General features: G+C 40.6%; 1 protein-coding gene across 2 annotated transcripts in view; it reads right to left on the bottom strand.

Annotated features, from left to right (window-relative positions):
* The window catches only part of lrpap1 (low density lipoprotein receptor-related protein associated protein 1), a gene marked incomplete at its 5' end in the record, with an annotated part of 83605 nt that extends 80599 nt beyond the window's left edge, over positions 1–3006 (bottom strand). For both annotated transcript variants that reach the window (XM_036211206.1, XM_024262164.2), the window contains 1 exon segment: positions 2686–3006.
* Between the last annotated feature and the right edge of the window lie 3754 nt (positions 3007–6760).

Here is a 6760-nt window from a genome sequence, read left to right as displayed (position 1 = left end):
TGTGACAGTAAAATCTGCCCAACACAAGAAGCTCTCAGCCCACATCTGTTGGCTCAGCTGTTGGACAGGACAAGTTAAGAAAAAGAGAAAAAAAATAAAAAATAAAAATAAAAAGTAAAAAAATAAAAACAAAAAAGGTATTTGAACTGCTGTTTGTGAATTAATTTTTTTTCAGATATATTGGGGCGGCCGTGGTGCAGTGGTAGGGCGGTCGACTCCTGATCAGAAGTGAGCGAGTTCGACTCCCGTCTTGCTCGCCCATGTGTCGAAGTGTCCGTGGGCAAGACACTGAACCCCGAATTGCCTCTGGTGGGAGGTTGGCGCCAGTGTTCGGTGCGGAGCCACCACCAGTGTGTGAATGTGTGTGTGAATGGGTGAATGGGTCTGTTACTGTGAAGCGCTTTGGGCCCTGGGAGGAGGGTAGAAAGCGCTACACAAGTGTACGCCATTTACCATTTACCATATTGAAAATGTTCTCGTATTTTTTCATTGTATTTTTTATTTTCATGTATTGATTAACTGTGGTGATCCCTGACAGGATAATACAAAAAGAGAACAAATGGTAAATGGCGTATAGCGCTTTCTACCTTCAAGGGCCCAAAGTGCTTCACAGTCACAGACCCATTCTCCCATTCACACACACATTCACACACACATTCATACAAAAAGAGAACAACAACAGAGTTTGCATTACAGTTGGTGATGGCACAGGAGAACATTTTGAATTGGCCCTTCATGTCATAAACGTTGCTGATCCCTGCTCTAAATAGACTGTAGAGATGAAAATAAACATACAATCACAACGTATACACACACACACACTTTTAGTTCTAATGTTGTTCTCTGTCTTTCATTGTCAGGGGACCTTTGTGTTCACCATGCATTACAACTCAATGCAAACTGTAATGCAGAGAAAGCCAAAACAACAGGTATAACTGTAACCCTGAAATTGGCTTGAAATAAACCAAAATCCCAGCTGAAAATATTCTTCATACATTGTGCGGTAGTCTGCATTTTGTCCCAATTATTTTTCCAATCTTCTGCCAGCCTCGGATGTCGCTGCCTTGGATTCTCTGTGACCAACTCCCTGGAAATTCACTTTACGTTTCCTTTCTTTTGTTTGTGTAAAAACACGACAGCTCATTAGGACCTCCCAAATTGTCTTTCTTGTTTTACCTTTGAATTTCAAGTTCAGGAAGACGTTCTTTGTTCATTTTCAGGCATTTTTAAAAAGTTGCTTCTGCAAATGAATTCTGTGTTCCTGACCAATGTTTTCCAAGTTTTCTGACGAGAATCCTGTACAAGTCTTGTGTGTTTAGCAGATGGAATCAGATATCTGGAGGCATTATCATGTATGTGGCAGAACTTCAGTTGAAATTCTGTATAAAAATTTCTTCAAAGCTGCAGACAGAATCAATCATCTCATATTTTCTAACACTGCAGTTTGTTTAATTTTTTTAGCATAAAAACATCCAATTGTGGTCCAAAGCTCTTGACTTAAAAAGTCTCATCAAGTATTGATGAATCAGGATTTACATCGTGGGTCATTTCTTGTAACTTACTCTCTTCCATAAAACCTGTTTTTTCCCTGACTAAAAAGAAGCCATTTCCCACAATTTTCCAATAAATATCAATCTTCTGTATTACACAGACAAGAGCTTTATTAACCAAACTGACAACTTTGATTTTTGCAAATGTGCTAAAGTGCTTGAGGGTGAACTCTGAAAGCCAACTATAATTGACAGTCTTCCTCTGACAATCGGTTCCCTAATTAGACTGTTCTGGAAATTCAGCTGCAGGTGTTTAATTAGTCAAAACTGTAATTTTTCTTGAAATGAGAAGTGATCATCTACCTCTAACTTTAACAAAAGCTCAACTTCATTCCTTTAGGACTTGCTCTCCACTTGAAATCTACTTTGCTTTGTAACAATAATAATAATAATAATAGTTGTATTTTTTGCTCCATGATTGATATTTCTATATTAGTATTAGAAGTTTTTAACTACAAATCACAATTTTAAACTTGATTCCTGCACACATCTGTACCTTGAGTCTGGTGTTACATGTTGCTGGGAGTTTTTAGTTTATAAATTTGTGGTTTGAACTCTTATCCCTTTATCTTGACAACATTGATATTTATACACGTTGAAACTAACACCCATGAAGCGGCATTCATACCAAATGCTATTTGCGTGCCAAATTCTCTTTTTCGCCGTGGGGCAAATTCTCTGCTTGCCGCCTGTCGAAAAATGTGTATCTGAGCTTGTTGCGGTGGCTGCGTGTGGGAGGAGCTACAACCAAATGTTTTCCGCCTGATCGCTACATGGAGCGCTGTGTTTATCTCATTTTCAATGCATGGATGACACAGATGATGTTTAGAGATTAAGATTTTTTATTTGAGCAGTTCAACAAATCTGTTATCTGTTATCTGTTATCATACAGTATATCCATGTCTGGATTCATAAGATCATTTTGTCACGGCAGCCCCTGCCTCCGCTCCTCCCACCGCTACTGCTCATCAGGTTGATCAGCTGCACCTGTCTGTCCTCCTATATATCTCTGTCTCCCTGCTCCTATCACTGCAGGAACGTCTCGCTATTCAGCCCGACTACCAGCTCTAAGCGTCACAGTCTGCTAACCGCTCCTGTCTCATGGTTCAGGAATTCAAGCTCTCTGCCTGCTTACCTGCCTGCCTTCACGTCCCGTGCATTCACGCTGTGTTCCCGCGACAACGCTGCTACTCCGCTGGAATTGGATTCCTGCTTCCTCCACGCTGCAAGACCTGCTCAAAGCCTGTCCAAAGATCCTGTTGCTGCAAAGATCTCTTCTTGACGGATTACCCCACTCAAGACCGCTACAAACTTCCACAAACTAAAGACTCTTCCTCTCCACTCATTCTGCTCTGCTCTCCGACGGCGCCCTCATCTGCGGCTTCAGCACTCCCTGGTGTCTGGCGGCGTTACTGCACCCTGCCTGTTTCCATCTCATCATCCTTCAGCAATAAATGACTGAACTTCATCCACTCCTGGGTCTGTCATTTTTGGTTGGTCTCGTGACCTGCCCTGACACATTAAGAGATTCTCCTGATACAGTGAGTTTCATTCCAGCTGCGTCTGGATGACAGATGCTTCCGCAGTATTTCTGTCTCTCTCTGACGGAGTTGCTGTCCTGAAACAAACCGAGGGGTAAAAAAAATCAAATAAAAGCAATAATAAAATGAGGGGAACTTTATTATTATTGTCTCTATGAAAATAAGAAAAATATCTGGCCGATCAGGCTGCCTCCTCAATGCTGCAGCAGCTCTCTTTCTGGCCACAGGCACGCCTCCCAGGAACCAGCATAGCGAGCTTGATTGTTCCAGCTCCATGAGCCTGCAACAGACTGTCTAGGAGGGTATACCCGCCTTCGCCCGACAGTAGCCAGTCGGGCTCCAGAAACCCCGCTGCCCCTAAAGGGAAACAGCGGGTTAAGAAAATGGTTGGAAGTGAAGGAGGAGAACTATTGGACCGATCCACATGTTGGGTGTATGGAACTGCTGTCAATGAAAACATCACAAACACAAAGTTAAGCCTCTATTTGGTTGAGGCGCCATGTGACCTAATCAAAGTTTAGATGCTTGAACTCTGGCCAGGCTGCCCAAATCGCAGAGCTTCAAGGCCGCCGCGTCCGTCGCTCAAATCGAGCCGCAGGACCTCAGATCCTGTCTGGCCGCCTATGCCACGCAAATCGTGTTTGGTGTGAACGCAGCTTTAGCCACTCACACTTTCTCAATTCTCAACAAACTCATCAAAGCTTCACGATAGTGTTTTATGGGGAAAAAAAAACTGCATCCCCTGCTTCCCATCATGCATGACCTTTGGGGAAACAGAAAATGTCTTTCTCCAACAAAATCATTTTTTACATTTTTTTTATCTATTTGACAATCACAGTGAGTTTATAGTTCTACTGGTTTAATACTTTTTGTTCTATGCATAAAAGCAACTGCCATGATCAGAGGTAAACACAGTGTGTGAAGGTGACAATGAGATACAAGTTTAAGGCCACGTAATCGTTCTTCATTGTTATGACTGAGAGACTGTGAAGGCCTCAGCAGCTCAGAATCGGGTCAGAGTTCACCTTCAGCGGTTTTTTGAGTTCACAAATCACATTTTGCTTGAATTAAAGGGTCAGACATGTGAAATCCCACAGTTTTCAAAGTCTTTCATGGATTTTATTTTCAGAGGCTTCGTAAGGTCCGGTGGTCCAAGTGGTTTTACAAAGATTCTGGAGATCAGAATCCACGTACTGTGAATCTGTTTCTTTTTGCGTAATATTCTTGTGTGCTTCGCCAGATCAGCGTGATATTTAGAAAGATGTTCATTAAGATACACATTAGACTCCTTCAGGTGTTTGCGTTGTTTCATCAGAGCTATCTTGTGCTTTCGATTCACAAACCTGATCTGGATCGCTCGCTAGTTCATCCGTATTCTTTCTCCGAGGAAGCGGAAGACAGACCTCAACAGTAGACTGAAAAAAATATAACCTTGGCTAAACTTAAAAAAATTTAAGTAATCTGTCACACCTAATATTTTTTCATAGTAGTCTGGGTCTCTACGCTAACCAGTCGCCCGGTAGTGAGTAGTGAGTTCTGCTGCACAGCGGCCAGACTACTGAGGCTCCACCTAAGGCAGTGTGGGCAAACACAGATGGGGCCACCAGGGAACCCGCTGACAGACCCACCTGGGGCCAACAATTCAGCCCAAAGGTAAACCATATGGGGCCCACAGTCTGCTAGGATGGACTAAAATTTTAAAAGGTGAATGCAATACAAAATCTGCAAGTTTCCTTTTCCTTTCAAGACATTTCTGAAAAATTGCACACAAAACAATATTCCAACACAAAAAGTGACACTTGTTTTACTTTCAAGGTCCTTCCTCTTTTCAGTTTTGAAAAACAAACATTTAACAGGAAATAAAACCACTTCCCAGGTTATCAGCAGTCATGCTGATAGACCCAGGGTCTAACAGGGACACATGTTAATACTATAAACACAAACATCAAAACATTTTTCTAGTCGTTTTTTTTTAAGCACCAACTGAAATATACAAATCCGATAAGAAAGTTGAACTCAACCACTGAACTGAAGCTGGGTGCTCAGTCTGTAAACTCTTGGCGACATTTTTTTTCCACCAAGCTCCATGAGAACTTTTTGAATGAATTCAAAAGTGTACTTCAGCTTTTTGGGATATTTTAGGTCGGGTGCATAACTGAGTTCAAAGGACGTGGCAATCGCTGTTGCAACAGAGGGCACTGCACTCAGGACCTGTTTTCCATCGAGGACTATCTTGATATCTGTTGGTGGAGAAAAAGGATCCTCTCTCCCAATGACAAAGATTGCCATGGATTCAAGCAGAACATCACTGTCTGGCACATCCTGCAGAAAAAGAAAACAAAAAAAAAAAACTAGGATAACTAAAACACTGTAGACCTCTATAGAGGAATTTTCTTTGGTACAACTGACAATATTTACATTAATAAATGAATGGATAAAACAGAAAATAATGAAAAAATAAATAAGTAAAACTAACCACTTGGGAATGAATAATTGGATATCATAATTATTACCACATTTACTTATTTGAATCTCCATCTATTTTTACTTTTCTTAACTATATTTTCCCTCAAAAGTGTATTATGACAAGGGAGGCATTTCCCACACAGGGTGAAAGCCTGATTGGTCAGATTTCCTATATCAGCTGTTAGCTAATGTTCTAAAACACATTGTGTCCCCAAGTGGGAAAATCAATATGAAATATTTGTTAATACTGAGCCTTTGAATGGAGAGAAATGGATCAATCCTTTTTTAACACACCTCTGCAATCCCTGCTTGGAGATTATCCTCTCTTGAAGAAACATTTAAGCATGCAACAATTACCTACCTGGATATCTCTGCCCTTAGAAACATGGTTCAAAATACTTAAGGATAAAAATATAGAGAAGGGTGCTAGAATTCTACGATGGCCAGTCTATGATACAGAATTTATACCTGCAAACATAGACAAGGGGTTTAAACAGTGGTTACACAAAGGTATTACAGGTTACTGGAAAATTTCAGAAAAAAACATACTTAAAAGTTACAAACAGCTACAAGAAACATATGGTTTGGGAAAACAAGATTTTTTTAGATTCCTTCAACTCAGAGATTACTTTGACAAACATATTAAACCAACAAACAAAAAACAGGAGGAAATTGATCTGATTAAGATTTTAGTTGACTCAAGTAAAGGTAACACAATTAAAAAACAGATATCTAGACTGTATTCCTCCCTACAGATAACAAGAAACCTTTCTACAACATGTGTTAAAGTCAGATGGGAAAAAGAGGCTGAAGTGGTAATATCAGACGATGACTGGCTCAACATTTGCAAGAATGCAATGACTACCTCTTGTTCCAGTATGTGGAGAGAGTTCACGTGGAAAAACATAATTCGCTTTTTTATTACCCCAAACATATCAAGTAAGCATCAAAACAAACCAGATGAAGCTCGATGTTGGCGGGATTGTGGAAATAAAAGGGCAGGACCTTTTCACGTGTTTTGGAACTGTGATAAAATCAGACCCTATTGGTCAGAGGTGATTAGAACAATAAATAATATAACCGGATTAGGTTTACCAAATGACTTTACTGTTATCTACCTGGGCAACCTACCCCAGGATGTACAGCACTCTAAAAAATACCTCTGTTTAATCTTGTTGGCTGGGGCAAGAAAGGCCATTACCC

Source organism: Oryzias melastigma, linkage group LG1 (assembly GCF_002922805.2).
Source record: "Oryzias melastigma strain HK-1 linkage group LG1, ASM292280v2, whole genome shotgun sequence".
NCBI classification, from domain to species: Eukaryota; Metazoa; Chordata; class Actinopteri; order Beloniformes; family Adrianichthyidae; genus Oryzias; species Oryzias melastigma.
Note: the sequence above shows the minus strand (reverse complement) of the source record. Positions and strands in the feature narration are given on the sequence as shown.